The sequence below is a fragment of the Aythya ferina genome (assembly GCF_964211825.1).
Source record: "Aythya ferina genome assembly, chromosome: 5".
Lineage (NCBI taxonomy): Eukaryota > Metazoa > Chordata > Aves > Anseriformes > Anatidae > Aythya > Aythya ferina.
This window is the reverse complement of record NC_140301.1, coordinates 54,816,081-54,833,995: the sequence shown is the minus strand read 5'-3', so window position 1 is coordinate 54,833,995 and position 17,915 is coordinate 54,816,081. Positions and strand designations below refer to the sequence as shown.

General features: G+C 50.0%; 1 long non-coding RNA gene across 1 annotated transcript; it reads left to right on the top strand.

The window, feature by feature from the left end:
* Positions 1–2,164: 2,164 nt before the first annotated feature.
* Positions 2,165–17,863, top strand: LOC311437944. The gene is made up of 2 exons (XR_014693852.1): positions 2,165–2,244; positions 16,833–17,863. It is a non-coding gene; the product is annotated as an uncharacterized lncRNA (long non-coding RNA).
* The last annotated feature ends 52 nt before the right edge of the window (positions 17,864–17,915 follow it).

Below are 17,915 nucleotides of genomic sequence, written 5' to 3'. Positions count from 1 at the left end.
GCACATCGCTGAAGCTCACTCAGTTGAAGGAACCCCCATGAAAAAAAAAGAAAAAAAAGAAAAAAAAAAAAAGAAAAAAAAAAGAAAAAAAAAATGAAGAAAAATTCTGTGAAACCTTTGCCTTCACCCCAGCACACCCACGGCAGTGGAGGCTGCAGAGCCACTTGCTGAGGCTTCTGCTCTGCACCAAGGGGCTGTGCTGGCGGCCTCCCCCAGCGCCCTGGGGACAGACGGGGCTGGAAGGGCACACAGCTGGTGCCATCTAGTGGCTTTCGGAGCCACCTGGTTCATAAAAGCTGCTGGAGGCCCTGGGAGCTGAGGGAGGCCGAGAGGAGGCCCCAGGGTGCAGCGAGGCCGAGCTGTTTTGGGGGGCATTGCTCCCCTCTGGCAGCCGTCGGGGCTTTGGGATGGGGTTTCACACTCGGCTTCACCCGGTCTAGGGCCGTATCGGCACCAAAAGACACATTCCTGCCTCCATCCCTGTGTCTTCCCACCACCTCCATCACATCGCACTGGGTGTTGTGAAGGGCTATTGGTTTGTGAGCATTTAAAATAAACGGAGGGTGGTTGAATCAGCTGTTGGGACAACCCTTGTGGCTCAGGGCTGGCTGAAGGATTTGCAAGGGGGCAGAGCAGCAAGGAGGTCCTGGAGCAATCTGTTATAGCACAGAGACTCTCAGGGTTTTGTAAAAAATGTAAAGGAAATCTTGGCCAACAAATGAGTATTTTTTTTTTTTTTTTTTTATTTTGCTGGATTACATCCACTGATCTTTTGTGTCTCCTAACAAGATGGGCTTGTGCTGTGCCAAATGATGTCATTTTCTTCCCCACTGGCCTGCCCAGTGTTGAGAAAGATCTGAACCTCCATTTCCAGCTGCTGGAAGGGAAGCACAGCACGGGGTGGTGATGGTGGTGGTGCTGTTCCTTCCTCTGTGCAAAAATGGTGTTCAGAAAACCCCCAAGTCTCCGCAGCTCAAAACCCCCCTCACCACCCGGAGGGCTGGAGGAGGAGGTGGATTTGTCTGGGTGCTGGCAGGGATGTTTGATGCTGGGGTGTGCGGATGCAGCCACGCAGCCCGTGGCCCATTTTGCTCACCAGATCTAATCCAGCACAACCCAAATGTGGGACAAAAAGCTGGGCCAGCCAGCTACACCTCCAGGCAAGGCAGTTTCAGAGCTACCAAGCTGTTTTGGGGCTGGTCTGTCCGTGCAGCCCACGGTCCTGGAGGCAGCCCCCGCGGCTCCGAGGCCACGCGTGTTTCGTGGCGCTTTTTGCGGGATGTCCCCCGGGTTGGGGCCACCTGCCGGGGTGTCCCCCCCGAAAACGGGTGCTCTGCTGTCCCCCGGTGTCGCGGCGAGGCTGGGAGCAGCCGCTAGGTGGGGGTAGGACCTGCGGGAACTCGCGGAGCCCGGCGGGCTGGGGCTGCTCCCTGCCTGCCCCTAAATACCCCGTGTCAGGCACTTGGGGCTGCTCCCTTCCAGCAGAGAAACCCTCATCCCGCTGCCAACCAGCATCTGTGGTTCTTGACCCAGCCCCACGCTCTCCCAGCTTAAAATCACAGCCCAGCAAGGGGGAAAATTCTCTTTTTGTGCACCTGCAGGACTGATGCCCGCGTCTCCAGAGAGGGCATTAGGGTGCTGCGTGCTGCTGGTGCTTAAGCCCCAGGGGGGGGGGGGGGGGGGGGCAAGGAGAGAAGTGCCATGTGAAACACTCTGCAGTGAGCCAAAGCCCTGACCCACAGCAGTTTCTTTATTAGACAGCTGGCCCTGGCCATTAGGGATGTAACGTGGAGCTTTATCTTCTGCTTTGTGCCCCACATTAATAATATGGTCATTAATATGATGCTAAACCCAGTTGGTGGCTCCTCAACAAATTATTAAACAAAAAAAAGCACAGAGAGGCATTCAGGCTACAAAAATAAAAATTTCTGGGAGATATTTTCCCCAAGACTGCATGATGACCGTGTGGGCCACAATAGTTCTGTGGATGAGGTTTATGCCTATCCGACACTTTTTGCAGGGAGGAAGGTGAGTTTGGGAAACAGCGACTGCAGGAGTGAAGTGTCCACATCCTCAGGACATGAGGATTCTCATCTCCCTCCCAGGGGTGAAGTGTCCTCATCCTCAGGATGTGAGGATCCTCCCACAGCAGGACCCACCCAACAGACGCCCAGCGCTGAGTCCCCCCAGGAGGTGGGTGCTGGGGGGCTCCTGCCTCGTGTGAGCTGAACACCAGGAGTGGAGGTGAGAGCTGTTGGTGTGGCACCCACAGCCCTGCCACACCAACTTTTTACTTGCTTGAGGGCCAACATCTTGTCCCCTGTACCCCACATTTCCTCAGTTAAGCTATGTTGCTTCTTTCAATGTTTTCTGATGCATCACTTTCTGGACAGTCAGTTTTCCTCTCTGTTTTCCTTCAGACTCTGGAGGTGGATTGCCCAGACCGGACACTGCACAGTAGCTCATCCTCAATGATGACAGCTAGAGCAGGAGAGTTACTTTCCATGCTGTGAAGGTGTCAACTTGTTTTTGCAAGTCCCAGCTAGAGATTTCCTTTTTTCACAGCAATGTGTTGACACAACCCATTCATGACCCTTTATTACTCCAGAGTGTTTGTATTTTTGCAGAACAGGCAATTTCCTCCCCTTACTTGTGCAGTTGTTTATGTCTGTGTCATTGTGCTGAGCTGTGCTTGTTCTGGTTGAATTGTATCCTATTGATATATATTTTTTCCTAGATAACTGCAAGATCAAATCCTGTCCCCTACCCCACTCACCCTGCTTGCAGTCCCTGAAGCTCTCACGAGCATCCTCTGCATTTTGGCACCCAAATGCTGAATGCCCTTGGCTCGGATCAGACTCCTGTGGCCCCACACTCAACACCTCCGTGCTGTTTTGCTCCCTGACTGTGAGTCTCCATCCAGGTTTGTGTTGGCATGGAAGTCCCAGTTTTCTTTCTCTGGGAGCCTCCGGTTTATTTAGGCTGCAGCTGGATGCACAGTTTGTTAGCGTTATCTTATTTCATTTACTTTTTGGCAGCGTGGCTGGCATGAGCAGCCCTCTCTTCTCCCCTGCCTGTGCTGGAGCAGCCGTGGGGGCAGAGCCCAGGGCTGTGTGTGCTGCAGGGGGCTGAGCAGGGGGCAGCGGGGCAGGGAGGGCACAGCCTGCTTAAACCACGGCTGCTGCCGGAGCAGATGCACCTCTGAGCACTTACAGCTGTGTCCCGTGGTGCTTTTCCATCCCTTGGTAATGGCATCTGTGCTTTGGCTTTCCAGTTGCTCCCCAGGTGCCACAGTTTGACGTGAATCCACTGGAATTTAAATAACTGTTGTTTTTTATTCTGTAATTCCCTCTTAAAGTTCAGGGGATTAAAGAATTTATGAGTCAGCTGAATTCCCATCACACCCCACATCCCTCTGCTGCACTGAGAGATTTCTTCATGCCTTCAGTATAATTTCCTGAGGAGTTTTCAACTCCTCCAAATTCCACTTTCTCCTTAGACTGGCCTCCCCCGAGGTGTCTCATCTGTATCTGCTGAAACCCACCCCCGCTGACTTCATTTTTCCCAGCTCCTCCCATCCTGAGGAGCTTTTCCCATCCTGGTCCCTAACTTGCCATCCATCACCTCACCTTCACCTCGTCCCTGGCAGCTGGTCCAGAAGGGGGCCAGGAAGCGGGTGCTGAGCCCCATGTGCTCTGTGCAGGGGTGAGGAGCACATCCTGCAGTGTCCGTGGACATGTGGATCAGAGGGGGTTGGAGGGAAAGCAGAGGGAGAATCTAGGAAAACAAGGTGGGATGTAAAAAGAGATCTGAGAATGAGGAGAGCCCATAGCTGGAGGGCACACAGGCTGCCTGATGCACATAGCTCCTCCATGTGGGGGGACACAAGAAAGGGGAAGGAAGGGCTGGATGCTGCAGATGAGATGTAGGCAGCACGGGGCTGTTTTGGGAATGGGAGACACCCTGAGTGGGTGAACTTCAGATAAATCCCTTTGGTGGCTGAGCTTTGGGTCGAGAAGTCTGCGGGGTGCTCGAGGAGGCTGGTGGGTGGATGGCACGCATGGCCCTGGGAAGAACTGCTGGAGGGCAGCACTACTGCAGCTCCCATCTTACAGCTGTGGCCCTGCTGCTCCGTGCCCTGCCGTGTCTTGCTGTGCTTGTCCAAGCAGTACAAAGCTGTGGGGTGGTGTTTGTCCTGTCCTACTGTGGGGCCATGCACAAACCCAAACTGCTGTCAGCCTGGTCTTCAGTGGAGGCTGAGATGCCTGACCCATTTGGGCTGCGGTGTGTGCTTAGGACTTTCTCTCTCCAACCCCAGCAGAAAGCTTTAGGCTGGATTGAAGGGCTGTCAGGGCTGGAAGGCTACAGGAAAAGCAGTGATTCCGGGAAACCATGTGGTTGCCTCACGCTTTTGGAAACAATCAATGCTGCCAGCCATGATGCAAGCTCAGATTTCTGCATGCTTTAGGGGCCTGTGTGAAGGCTGTAGCTACTGCAGAAGGCAGATTATGTCAGAGTCATTTGTTTGGAAAAGTCATGCCCTTCCCCAGGGAGAGCCTCCGTCCATGGAGGAATGACAGACAGCTGCCTGGGGGGGACAGCACGCTGGTTTTGCTCAGACACTGCCTGATTTTTCTTCTGTGTAAATGCAGAGATGTTTATGTTAGCCTCTGATGCTTTGCACAATACTGGATTCCTAAGGTTTCAGCATCGCTGAACTTCTCTTTTCAACCCAGAAATGCTTCAGCTGGCCGCCACCCTCTTGGCCATAAGTGAGGCTGAGGATGAGCTCCGTGGCTGGCCCAGGTTCCCTGGGGCTGCTGCACCTCTGAGCTGCTGAGCTCCTTGTGCTGTGCAGAGGGAATTTCTCATGAAATGAAGAAGTCAGAAGGGATTGCCCAGTCCTTTTCTATGCTCTGTTTTTGGGTAGCTCAGCTCTCAGTGTTGCAGAAGAAGTTTCATCTCCTGCAGGGCAACCAGTGGTGGCGTGGCTGTGCCTTGCCCCTCAACATCAGGATCCTCACATGTGAGCCTGGCAGCTCTTGGAGATCTTCCAGCAGGATTTTCAGCACTTTTTCCAGGTCTGGCCACCATGCAGGAGCCACCCACCTTATTCTTCTGTGGAGGAGGCATCTGGAGAGCAAGCTCACAGCTGTCCCCTTGGCTTGGACAAGGCCGCACATCTGCATGGCCAACTGAGGAGCAGCTGCGGGCCAAAGCCAGCCCCGTGCGTGTGAGCAAGGGGCACAAGCACTTTCGGTCACATGTGGCTTGCCTTGAAGACCAGCTGCTGTTTGAAGAAGACAGGCTCTGGCCGAGGCTGTGAGAACCTCTGTTTATAACTGTTCCTGTTAGCAAGGAGTCACTGCAGGTCAATGGCAGCAGCCTTCTTCTCCAAGTGTTGCAACATCTCCTGCGGCACCATGATGCAGCTCCCTTTTGCTTCTGAGAAGTGAAGGGCTCTCTAAAAACACCCAGAGCAAAGGCTGTCCTCCACCTGGACTGATGCCTCCAGCATCTCCCCCAAGCTGTGCTGCGAGCTGTCAGGGTTGGAGGCAGGGGCAGCACCCTGTCCTCTTGGAAAACCACTGCTGCTGGCCAGAAGGATCTCCACCAAAGTCCCTCATGTCTCATTTGCTGACAACACCTGCAGGAGAGAGTTGTCCCAGTGAGGGAAATATTGCCAGCGAGATGGTCCTGTGGAGGGGTCTAGAGCATGTGGCTGATGAACAGGGCCTGCAGAAGCTGGGCTTGCTTATCCTGGCAGAGGGGGATAAAGGACAACTTGATAGCAACTTGTGTGGAGAGTGCTTGTAATGATGACAGAGCTGAACACTCCTCAGTGACAGCAGGTGGTATGCTTAGGGGGAATGGGCACGAGTTAGGTGGAAAGTTCATGTTCAAAGTTAGGGAATAAAAACTTCCCTAGGAGGTCACGCAGCCCAGAGAGGTGGTGGACTCTCCACTTGGAGCTTTTCAAGGTTCTGCTATGCAAAACCATGGGCTGACCTGAGCTTGTACTGCAGGTTGTCCTGCGTTGAAAGGGAAGGGGGCTGGAAGGCCCCAGAGCTACCTTCAGTGGTACCATCATCCTGCAAACTCTTTGGCCAGGCAGAGCTCACTTAGAGCTTGTCTGAAGGCTAATCTGTGACATACCATCCCTTCTCACCCACCTGGAAAGAAGCAGGAGGAGAAGGCTCTATGGCCTTTGTCTGAAGCGTTGCCTTCCCAAGGATGAAGCAAGCATGAAGCAAGCATGAAGGGAGGTTGATGGAGCTGAGAGACAGGGTCAAGAACACTCTTATCCTCCCGTACATTTTAAACATTGACCTATTGCACTAAGAGAAAGGGCAAAGAGAGGGAAAACATAAATAATAGTGGACCAGAGAGGTTTGCAACTCCTCATAGCCACAATTTGGTTTTCCTCACCACACGCCATGGTGGGATGGGACCAGAAGGGACAGCCAAAGTCACAGCCAGGGACCAGACAAGAGCACAGTAGAAGGACAGGAATTTCCTTGTGCCACTGAATGGCCCTTCCCCCTCTGCAGCCGGCTGGTGTTGAGGACCCACATTTTTGTATCACTCAGTGGGATGTGAGGCCTCCTGAGAGCCTGTGGCAAGGGTGGAATTTCCCACAAGGCCCTGGTTTCTTAGGGCATTGAACCAAGCAGAGATGTTTGCTCGGGATGTTTGTTCTTGTCGATAGGGCCGGAGCATAAACATGTCCTAGCTGCAACCAGGGACATGAGGCAGGCTCCAGGCTCGCATGAACCAGAACGCCACAGCGAAAAGATTTAAGTGGGCTATAGTTGACTTGAATTTGTAGAAGTTCTTTTCTTGTAAATATTTTCTATGTTTAATATAGCATCAGCCATGTTTTGTTTTTCCACGGGGTGACAAGAAGAAAGAGCACAGAAGATAATTTTTGGGAAGAGCCATGAAGGGACTGATTTACCAATCTGACTTCCCAGACTTCTTTTGAGCTCGCAGCTGAGTGTAATTGAGGTTTGGCAGGGTCTGTATTTAAATAGCAGTGTCTGTATTTAAAAGCACTTGATGTTGTTTTGTTCCTGTTGCTCCCTCTCCATCCTTTCTGAGTATAGCTCAGCTTTTAGCAACCACAGCATCCTACACTGGGGAGCTGCTGCAGTCTAATTACACACTCTGTGAGAAAACACTTCATTTTTTTCTGGCTTTGGGTCTTGCGCCTACTACCTTCATCTGATACTTCGTGTGTAGGAAGAGACAGTTTTTCTCTTTCCACCCTCTCTAGTCCTCGGTTATTTTGCAGAACTCCATTCTCATTTGTCCCATTTCCAGCCTAGAGGATCCCGTTCAGAGCTCTGCCATCCCTCTACTAACCCCATACCTCTGCTCTGGACCTTTTCCACTTCTGCTGCCACCTCTGAGATGGAGGGACCCAAACTGCACAGAGCCCTTGAGCTGGGGCTGCCCTGACTGTGTTGTGGCACAACTTCTTGTTCCTGATATATTCATTTTTTCCTCTGTTAGTAACTCCCACCATTTAATTTAAGGTTTCTGCTCACTTCCTTGCGTTAGGTATCATTCCCACAGAGCTGTCTGCCCAGGATGTCATTCAGCTGCCCTGTTTTGTATGTAAAATAAGGATTTTGCATCCCGTTGCCTGGATCTCCTCTGTCACCTGCCATTTGAACACCTGCTTGCTCCAGCTCATAAGGCCACCTGCCAAGAATCAGCTGGTGTCACCTGCGGTGCTGTCACCCACCTGTCCGCCCCGTGCAGGTTCCTGCAGAGATCCCAGATCAACCCCAGTGTGAAAATGCTCTTTATTTCCTCTCTTTGCTCTGTTGCTTGTCCCTGTGAGGACCTGCTGCTCCCTGCTAACCAGGGCTGACTTTTCCTGGTGCATCTCTGCTACGTCTATGTCCACTGGCTCCATCTTCAGTGTATGACCTGCCCGGTGCCAGCACTACCCAAGGGAGGGGACGCGGCTCTGACTGATGTGCATTGACAAGGGCGGTCAGTGTGGGGACAAACAAGGCTCCCAGAGCCTCTGGGAGGTCTGTCCATGCAGATCCCATTCACAAGTCTGCTCATCAACTTGTTTCAAGCATGAATGGTACTTCTGGGCCTTGATGTTCATGTGGCAGAAGTGGTTGGAGGCTGTCCAACATGTTCTGTGTGTATAACACTGCTGTCATCATCCCTCTGGCACCAATCTCACCACCAGAGGACACAGGGGGCCTTTCTCCATCCCCACATTATCCCGGACCATCAGATCTCAGCGTGTGGGGATCCTCCTTGTTGTCTCCAAGGCTATGAGAAAAGGTTTCTGCATAAGAAACCAAGGCAGGCAGGAAGCACGGCTGTGGAAGGGACACACAAATGGCAACCAAGCAAAAAACTCAGATGGTCTTCTGGAGTTGCTTCATGGTGAAAACTGTTCTTCTGGTTTCTATGGGGAAATGGCCCAACTGTGAGTGGGAGGAGGTGCACATGGCTGGGGATGCCACTCACATGGCAGTCAGCCTCTGCTGCTGTGCCCCACGTGAGGATGACCTCTGGGAGCTGCTGCTCACAGCACGGCAGAGCCCACAGGCCTGGGGGACCCTCCAGAGCAAGGTGTGGTCAGCTTTGGCCCAGGAAGGTGATTTAAAATGTTGGATTACCTTAAGCCCCTAAAATTGCCCCCACATGGTAGAGTTTCTTCAGTTGGGTCCCTGGGGCCTGGGTAGTGTGGGGTGCAGCTCGGGCTCTTCTCAGGCTGCCCTGCATGGCTTGGCTGATGTGTTTTCCTTGGCTGAGGAGACACTGGCTTTTCTCTGCCCTTCCCTTGCTATCCAACCCTCAAACACAGCGATCCCTTACTAGAATACACCAAAGTGCTCCAGGAGGAAAATTGTGCCCCAAAAACACATTAACTGGCTGGAGCTAGCTTTTTGAAGAAAAAAGACAGTGGTTTGAGTTTGATGGTCCAGCTGCCATGACCCTCCAGCCCAGCAGCACAGGGACACCGGCACCATTTAGAAGTTACTTTGCACTCTGGCCCAGATGGGTTCTCTGGTGTTTGAGCATTCGGGGACCTGGGTATTTGGCGAAGGAGTACTGAATTCTTTCATGGGCTTCCTGGTCTTCTGTGTTTCAGTCTCAAAAGGGAATCAGAGGACAAATTCTCTTTCGTACCTTCTTGTGCATATGTGTACTGACAAAGTTTGTAAACCTGGCCCTCAGGAACATATATTTCTGCAAAATCTGAAGTGAGACTGAGACTCTGGAGAGACAGAACATGTGAGGGGAAGCAGTTAGAGCTGAGATGGGTGCGTGTGTTGCAGACATCCTTGCTCAACGTGAGGAGCAAGGGGAAGAATAGACATGGCCAGGGAAAATAGGAAACTTGCTGTTAAATGCTGTGATGTTAGCTCACTGGTTTTCTTCAAGATTTCAGATAAAGAAGTGAAAAAAGTGAAATGGGTCAAGGCAGAAAATAGGGAAGCTCATAACTGCCATGCAGTCAGTGACAGTGACACAGGGAAAGTACCAGGGAAGTAAGCCATCACAGTAGAGCTATGGACCTGCTGCAGGAACAGGACACTACAAAATCTCTGCGTGTTGATGTCCGTGTCCCTTAAAAAAAAAAAAAAAAAAAAAAAGCCAACCACTGCTGCAAACAAAATTTCCATTTCCAAGCTTTCCAACCTCCCTGCCTTAGACTGGTTGCCTGGTTGAAAATCAAGGCTGGTCTGGTGGCTGAAATGTTCATGGTGTCCTTTGGGGCTGGGCTCACTGCTGTCCTGCTGCAGCCTCACCATGTGTGTCCAAGGACAGGTCACATCTCCTGCTCTGTAAAAGGCAGCACAGCTCTTTTCCCTGGCATGCAGAGGGAATGAATACTCAGTGCTGGGCTGCGATCCTAGACACAAGGGGCCATCCAAATAGATGTCCGTTCCAAGGGGGAACAAGGCCAAATACCACTTTCCCCAGTGAAGCATAATGGGATATCTACAGTGGTATTGCTAAGCATCTGGCCTGGCCTGAAAAAAAGAAAAAACTGCAAACCATTTATTTCTTCAAGAATTTTTTGGCTTGGCTCAATTCCACTTACATTTTGAACTGAGGCACACTTTAATGGCTGCAGGGAAGTGCTTTGTGCTGGAGATATAAGGCAGGCTGTGTGCTGTAGGAAAGGCTTCCAATCCCAGTCCCATCCAGTTTATCTATACGCTTAAAACCATGCAGAAGAACACGACTCAAAAACCACTTCTATGGTTACAACTCGGTATAGGTATAGCAATGTGGACGGCGTTATTTTGACTGAACTATGCAGGCTGTTTGGGGCTGATTTCTCTCAGCCGTTCTTTGCCCAGTGAGACTTGAGATGGCTGAAAGTTCTCTTGCCAATACTTTCCTGTAATGAGGGAGAAATTAAAGCAAACAAACACAAAACAAAGCAAACATAATTCAACTGCGTGGAGGAGGGCCAATAAAAATAACTCCTCATGTCCTAATTTTTTTTTTTTTTTCAAATCAGGCTGACCCTGTGGACGCACACTGTGGCTGTGTTAGCGGGATGGTGGCATGGTGAAGTCTGTGTGCGTGGCTCTGATGTGCTGCTGGAGACACTTGGCAGCTCAACTTAAATTTGAGAAGTGGGTCTCACTAGGCAGCCAGCCAGCCTTGTGCACGGTCATCTCTTCCCCAGAGAGTTACAGGCTGAAACCTGTGTTGGACAGGGAAGAGAAGAGAGCAGAGGGCAGAGGAAATATGAGACTGAGGGCACAGGCTCTGCGCATTCCTGGGCTGATGAAATTGCCGTCTGTCTGGTGTCTGTACTCCTGCAGTTTTTATACTGCTGGTGGCAGAGGTGGCTGCAGTCAGCCCTCAGCACCCAGAGACAAAACGCTGGCTTTGTTTCCCATCAAATTCCCAGCACTCCTTCAGGAATAACAGGGCACAGCAGTGGCTGCATCTGCTGCAGTGCAGAGGCTTGCATTGCAGCTGGGCAGGAGCCAAAGGTAGAGCCTGGCACTCGGCCACTGGGGTTTCCTCCTCTTCACAGCAAGCAGCCACACTGGGGATGTCAAAAGCTCACATGCTGCTGATAAATTACCTGTCTCCTCCAGGTGATAAGTGAGGAAAAACCAGTCTGCTTTCCAGACCTACCACATCCCCTCTGAGACTGACACCATTTCCTTGATGCTTGGATTCAGCAGACAGCTTTCTGCAAATGCCTTCTTCTTGCTAGGTGCAAATACCTTCTTCATGTAGTGGGGCCTTCAGCATCATCTCAAACCTCCGTGAGAAGAACCCTGAGCTCCCCGTGGGCAGCTTGCCGTGCCCATTTTCTTTTCCCTCCTGCCTCAGCAGGTTGTTGCTTGAGGTAAGGGACACAGCTGTGTCCACCAGGGCTGGGTAGGGATAAAAGTAGCTGCCCGTGGCTCCATCAGCTGGTGCTGCACATGCCTGATGGCCAACCCACGGATCAACACCCAGCTGGCCCCTGCTCAGTGCATTCCTGGCCTGGTGCAAGTCAGGGGCACTTCTGTCCCTTGGCTCCATCACTGTGCAAAGCTGGGTCAGCTCCCCATCCTCCCTGCCCTCCCTTTAACTGATTTGTGCGATACCCAGTATTTAGTCTGTCTACAGAAGACAACGAGTGATGTTTGATGACATTCAGTAATGGCATTTCTTGAGTTCAGCCGGATGAAGGAGGGACAGTTAAGGGAGAGCAGACACAAGATAAGCAGCGCGCTCCCCTGCAAAACAACAGTGCCTCAATCTGGGCAGCTGGCAGCTGAAATCAGGGCTAGGAAAGAGCCCTGGCCATGCAGCTCAGGAAGGGCCTGTGTTTTCTGGAAGCTGTGGCTGAATGCAGGGTTGTGTTTAGGACAAGTTGCTGGTGTGTGTGAGACTGGTCATACAGATTGGTCAAGGTGTGTCTGCAGGGCTTGACATAGTCCACTGCTGAAAGCTTCACTCCTGAAGGTGTTTTGGCCTCAGACAGCACCAAAGCTTCACAGATTGAGAAGGAAATTATAGCTGGAAAGAGTGTTTTTTTTTTTTTTCCCTGTGGTGATTTTTCCCCCCCCCCTCAAGTGGTGGAAATACCGAAACATTCCTTGGCATGCTTGGTACTATACAGTGAAAGGGAAATTATCCGTTCTCTGCTCTTTTTTTTTTTTTTTCCAAGGGAGAAGTGAAACTGCATTAAGAACTGTTGACTATGTGGAAACACAGGAGATTCATATGGTTGAACCTCCACAATGTACCATTTATCATTGACGGTGCTAATGTTACCTTTGGCAACAGTTGCCCTGCCTACAGATCAATGGAAAATGAGTATTTGCCTCTAGCTAATTGTGTCACTGACAAATACAGAGGCGGACGTACAAAGCCAGTCGTTGTCTGACCTTGAAGGCTGCGTCTCGTGGGCTTTCAGCTGTGATGTCCGTCCCGTGTCCAAGTGCTTGCACCAGGCTTGTGCCGTGAACTAGAAAGCCCCTGAGGCCACTGGGTCCCTGGAAGATGCCTCTGCTGTCCTTGCAAAGTGCTTGCAGCTGGGATTGTTTGGGGGAGCCCTGTTATCGTGTCTCAGCCCCGGTTTATGGAACTGCTCTTTTTGGAGGAGGAGTGCTGTGGTCTGTTGGGGTGACCAGTTGTTGCCCGGTCACCTCACACAGCAGTTACCCCAAGCCAGGTTAAAGTAAGAGCACAAGCACAATGAGAGATGTGTCAGAGTCTCTGTTTGCACTGACACAACACCAGCGTGGCTCCTTGCCTCTTCCCACTCCTCTGCCCCATTAGGAGCCTCCAGCAGAGACTCATCTGCAGGAACATTTGAAGAGCTTTGCTTAGAGACCAGGTTGGGGTCCCTCCTTCTGGTGCCGATATCAGACCACCCGCCCCTCCCACAGCACAACCAGCATCCTCTGACATCGTCTCAAGGCATGTAGGCAGGTGTCATCTTCCTCCAGGGCTGCCAGGAGAGGTGAAACCCTAGTGAAACACAAAAACCCAACAGCTGCATATAGCTTGTCACTGGCCCTGAGACCAACCATACCTGGGGGCTGATGGCCACCTGTGTCCTTTTGGGCATACACCTTGTCTAACAAAAGCTTCAGAATTCAGGGAATTCAGAATTTGGGAACTCCAAAATTCCAGTCCTGAATGGTGGAAGTAGAGGTAAGATTGTAAAATTACACCTTATTTCGTGGTTATTAAATTATTTTGTACATTAGATGAGAATTGCATGACTGAAGTCTCACAAACCTGCAGAAGATAGAGGAGTCCTCTAGATATTATTTGTGTTTGTTTCATAATGTGTCAATGCTCCTACAGTACTATCAACATGAATGGCCTGAAATTTCTGTTGTTTTCATTAAATAGAAAGTTACCAGAAGGAACAATGACCAAAACCCGGACTGACACTCATCTAAGCACACGCTGTGGCAGAGCATGGAAAGAGGAAGGAGGTTTTATGCTTCAATATGACCAATTCGTAGGTCCCACATGTTGTGACTTTGCCAAACTAAATACCCTGATTTGGCCCCTGTCCACGGAGAAAAAATGTTGAATTTCCAGAAGACAGTGTGATTTGGAGGGCTGAAACTGTGCAAAAGGCTGGATACTGAGTGTCTGTAAGAACAGCTCTTGTGGTAGCAGCATGTGTGGAGCACTGTGTGCAGAACCTCTCCTAACCCCCAGCCTGACCCTCCCCTGTCCCAGCTCCATGCCGTCCCCTCGGGTTCATCATACCTGGACAGAAATAGTGCTATTTTATACAGAAGTAGGTTTTTTTTGGTCAGAAATAGTGTTACACAGAGAGGTGAGCTGTTGCCTGTTGCCCACACTGGACGTGGACAAAGAGGTTTTGAGGCAGGTGGAAGGAGGGTGGAAAATTTTCTTTATTAAGCAGCAGTTTCTACCCAAGGAAAGGTGGCTTAAGACTTTGTTCTGGATGACAGATGAATCTTGTCTGTCTTTAAAAGCTGCTATTGATTTCATGCTGTACATGCTGATCTGACAAAATGTTCCCCAAGTAAACGCAATCTGAGCTCCTTGAGAGAGGCTTTATAGAGAAATCAAATCAAACAAAAATGAGAACATGGGTAGTTCATGCATTCCACAGTAATACTTTAGTCTTTATGATATTTTAATGGATCAGAAGGGGATCCTGAGCTGGACAGTTAAACAAAGGCCAACAAAAGACTTTTGAGCACAGCTAGAGACATGGCAGGTACTCGAAGGCTCCTCTCCCATCTTCACGTTCTCTATTTCTTGTTTCTCTAGGGCACCTCCTATGTTTTCCTTACTGCTATACAGCAAAGGTTATCTGGATTGCTGCTTGTGCTGGCTGTGGTTTGCCAGCTCCAGGATTAATGATTTTACCCATGAGATCTTTGAAAGCTGCCAAGGTTCCTCCAGGAGCAGGTCTAACCCTCCCAGAGTGTGCGAGAGTTACCCTGGTTCAGTTCCTCTCTATTTTCAATGACATTTATGGGTCTCTTTGCTCCTGTGAAATCTCAGGACCAGTCTGTGGGTCCTGCCTGCCTCTCCTGAGTTACCCTGAGCCCTGTGATCCCTTGGAGTTAGAGCAAGATGCCCCTTATTGAGCATCCTATGCTTCCCAGATCTGTCTCTCTGTCCCTCCCCACACGTTGAACACAGGGAGTGGGAAGCTGCAGCTGACATTTGAGGGTCTGCACAGCCCCATGTAGGTTATTGAAAGAGCTGTGTGGCAACACACAACGTTGGGGCTGGGACCTTGTCATGAACAAGAGGTGAGTGAAGGCAACAGTCCCTGTCCCACATCTCAGGGGGCTGTCACTGCCTCTTGCGGCCATGGGGTAGGGTAGAGAGGATGGTAAGAAAACCAAAGGGCAGGAACAACCCTACATTAACTAGGACATTGCACCGTTACCCTTATCCTGACAGTTTATCTAATCTGTACACATGGTGTAGCTCTCAGGCTGTACCGCTCTTGCCAGGGGGGGCTTAGGGGTTGGCCTCCAGCCTTTGGGATAGGACTCAAAAGCTCTTGAAGACTCCAGGACCAATATTGTTGTACCCGAGAGTTTGTTATCACCTCCTCCCTTTCAGAGTTAATATCTCCCCATCACAGCTGTTCCAACACTAATGAATACTTTTGAGGACTCAGCTTTTCTGCTAAATGATAACTTTTCCTCTTTTATTACTCCATTAGGAGAGTTACTACAGTTCAAGTGCTCTGTCCTGTTTGGATGAAAACTACTTAGATAAATAACAATGCATTCCTCCTTCTAAAACGATGGCCTTTCTGGGTGCTGTTACTTGACATGCCCTACTGGGTCCCAGCTGCTGAATTAAGGGTTGAAATGTTAGGAGGACGTGGTACAAGGTGGCATTTGGAGGGGAGCTGGGGGGAAAATCTGAGACTCATGGAGTGGTAAAGAAGTAAATGAAAACCTCCAAGGGGACAAGACATGGAGAAGAGACAAAAAATGGTTTTGTAGCAAAGGCTTTAAGCTGGTTAATTTAAAAGGACTTTATAAACTTGATTGCTAGAGAAGGAAGACCCAGGTAGCAAACAGAGATGGTGTCCAGCAGGTGGGAACACTCCACAGTAACATATTGCCTTAAAAAAATAAAGCAATTAACCCTCCTCCAGCAAGGTGCACCTGGACATCCTGATGTATGCAGCTGCTCCAGTGTATTCGCTCTGGTTTTCCTGCAGGTGAGATGTGCTGGTCTCCGGGGTCATGTGGGGTTGCACCTTTGCTAAAGGGGAAATCTGTGGCTGCTGCACTGTTGAGTAATTCATAGAATTCTTCTGACATAAGCTGCTCTCTATTCCTGTGGCTACAGGAGAGCTATTTTGTGTTTTTAAGGTATCAGTGTGGGTGGTGTGGTCACATCCTCTTTTAAGTCATGCAGGAAGGCAGCAATTATTCTCATGGGTTTCAGCTTACAGTGTGACAGCGCTTCATGCAAGCAGGGTTTTGCTAGTGTCACACCCAAGCTTAGCATCCAGCCTGTTCTTCAAATTTCCTTCCTCCTCGGAGCTTTCTTGTGCTGGTTCTTGCCCATTTGCTCCCCAGTACTGGCTTTCGACCCAAGCTACATGAAGCAGAGACAGGGTGATGGGCAGCTGTGCTGGGATGTGCCAGAGCCTGCAGCCTTTGTGCCCAAATTCACCTAGGGAAGGATGCTCGGCTGCTTACTGCAGCAGCTTCTTGCCTTCAGGAAGCTCTGTGCATTGCCAGCCTCCTCGGTCTGTTCCCAGTGGATTGCCATTCCCAGTTTTACTCCAATTAAAGTTCATACCAGCTAAACTAAATACAAGGTTTTTAAATGGAGGTTGACAAATTGCTGCTAGATCCTTTGTAATTGCATTTACTCCTCCTGTTTTATGGATTACACTGTTACTCTGCAATTACCAAAGCATCAGGCACTTTGCTCTAGTGTCTCTCTTCAGACCTGTGGGTCAATGCATCCTACAGCCTTTAGTCCAGTGCTGGCACCTCTCAGGGGACCCTGGGGAGAAGATCCAGCTCAAAGGGGAGGAACCGCAGGCTTTCTGGTTTCCTAACTCTCTCTCCAGGTCTGCAGCCCTCAAAGCTTCTTGGCTGGCTCTAGCAGGAGCTTTCTGCTTTATTTCACGATGTCAGCACTGCCTGCTTGGTTGCACGCTCCCAATCCTCTTTGCTTTCCCTTCAATGAAGGCCAAGGTGCCCTAATGGGGTCCCAGACAGCCCCTCAGTGCCGGGCTGGTGCTTGCTGCAGTGGTGGGTGATGCTGAGGGATGAAGGAAGCTTTCCCCCACTCCATGCCAGAGGGACAGGAGCTTTGTTGCTGTTTTGTCTTCCCTGCAGGATGGACGATGGTTTCCCAAGTGCCATCGGGGACCTTGCATGATATAGATGTAGAGGAGGAACAATGACTTGGCCCACCCTTTGGTATGCTGTGGTGTGCATCCCTGGGTCCTTTGTGCTGCAAATTGCAAGCCTGCTGCCAGGTGATGGAAGTGCCTGCTGGGATGGAGGGACAGGGAGCAAGGAGGCAGCGTGTGTCCCTGCCTGCTGCAGTGGCTGCTGCAGGCTGGTGTCCTGCATGGCACTGGTAACAAGTAAAATCACTGGGCTGAGACTGCCACAGCAACTCTGCTGAGGAACCAGCTGTTTTAGCTCTTTTATAAAGCTGATTTTATTTGCTTCATCCTGCCTATCTGCTCTGCCTCTAAAAAGGGGCAGAACAACATCAGCAGAGGCTGCATTGTAAAATCCAGGCACACTGACCACAGACAATTTTGATTATTCAGTTTGCAGGAGTGCTATTTATCAGTATTAACCTCGCACTGTCATCAGAAGATGTTTCTGCAGCCCTCTGAAAGTACCTGGCCACGTGTAATGTGCCGCATACAAATAAATGCCATTGTAAATGTCGAGTCATACAGGAAGGTAAATAAATTGGCTTCCTGGGCTCATTAGAGCTGAAAGCTAAGGGTTTTGTAGCAGGATGAAGAGAATTGCACAACGTGGTTCCATATGGCTTATGAAATGTGTATGAAAACCATTTTCTCCTACCCATCCTAATTATGATATATAAATAGATTTACTATTTTCCTTTGAGTACTTACTTAGTTGAATTTATTTATTTTTTTAAAGGCCAATGTAATCACTTGTATGATGCATTTCTCTAGGCCCTTAATAGTTCTGTAAATCAAAATGTAATTATTTATAGCAATAACATGACCTTTCACTAATTGGGAAAGAAAATGTTGCACAATGGGTGACAGCTGTCATGAGTGCTCAGCACTGTTAGAAGTTATTTTGTCATTTGGCTTTAAGTCGTAGCTGGGATAGGTGTTTAAGTAATGTGTAATAAACTTTGAGATTGTTATGTATGTTTATGAGCTTTGGTGAGAATCTGAGTGTGCTCATGGAAGGAGAGCCATG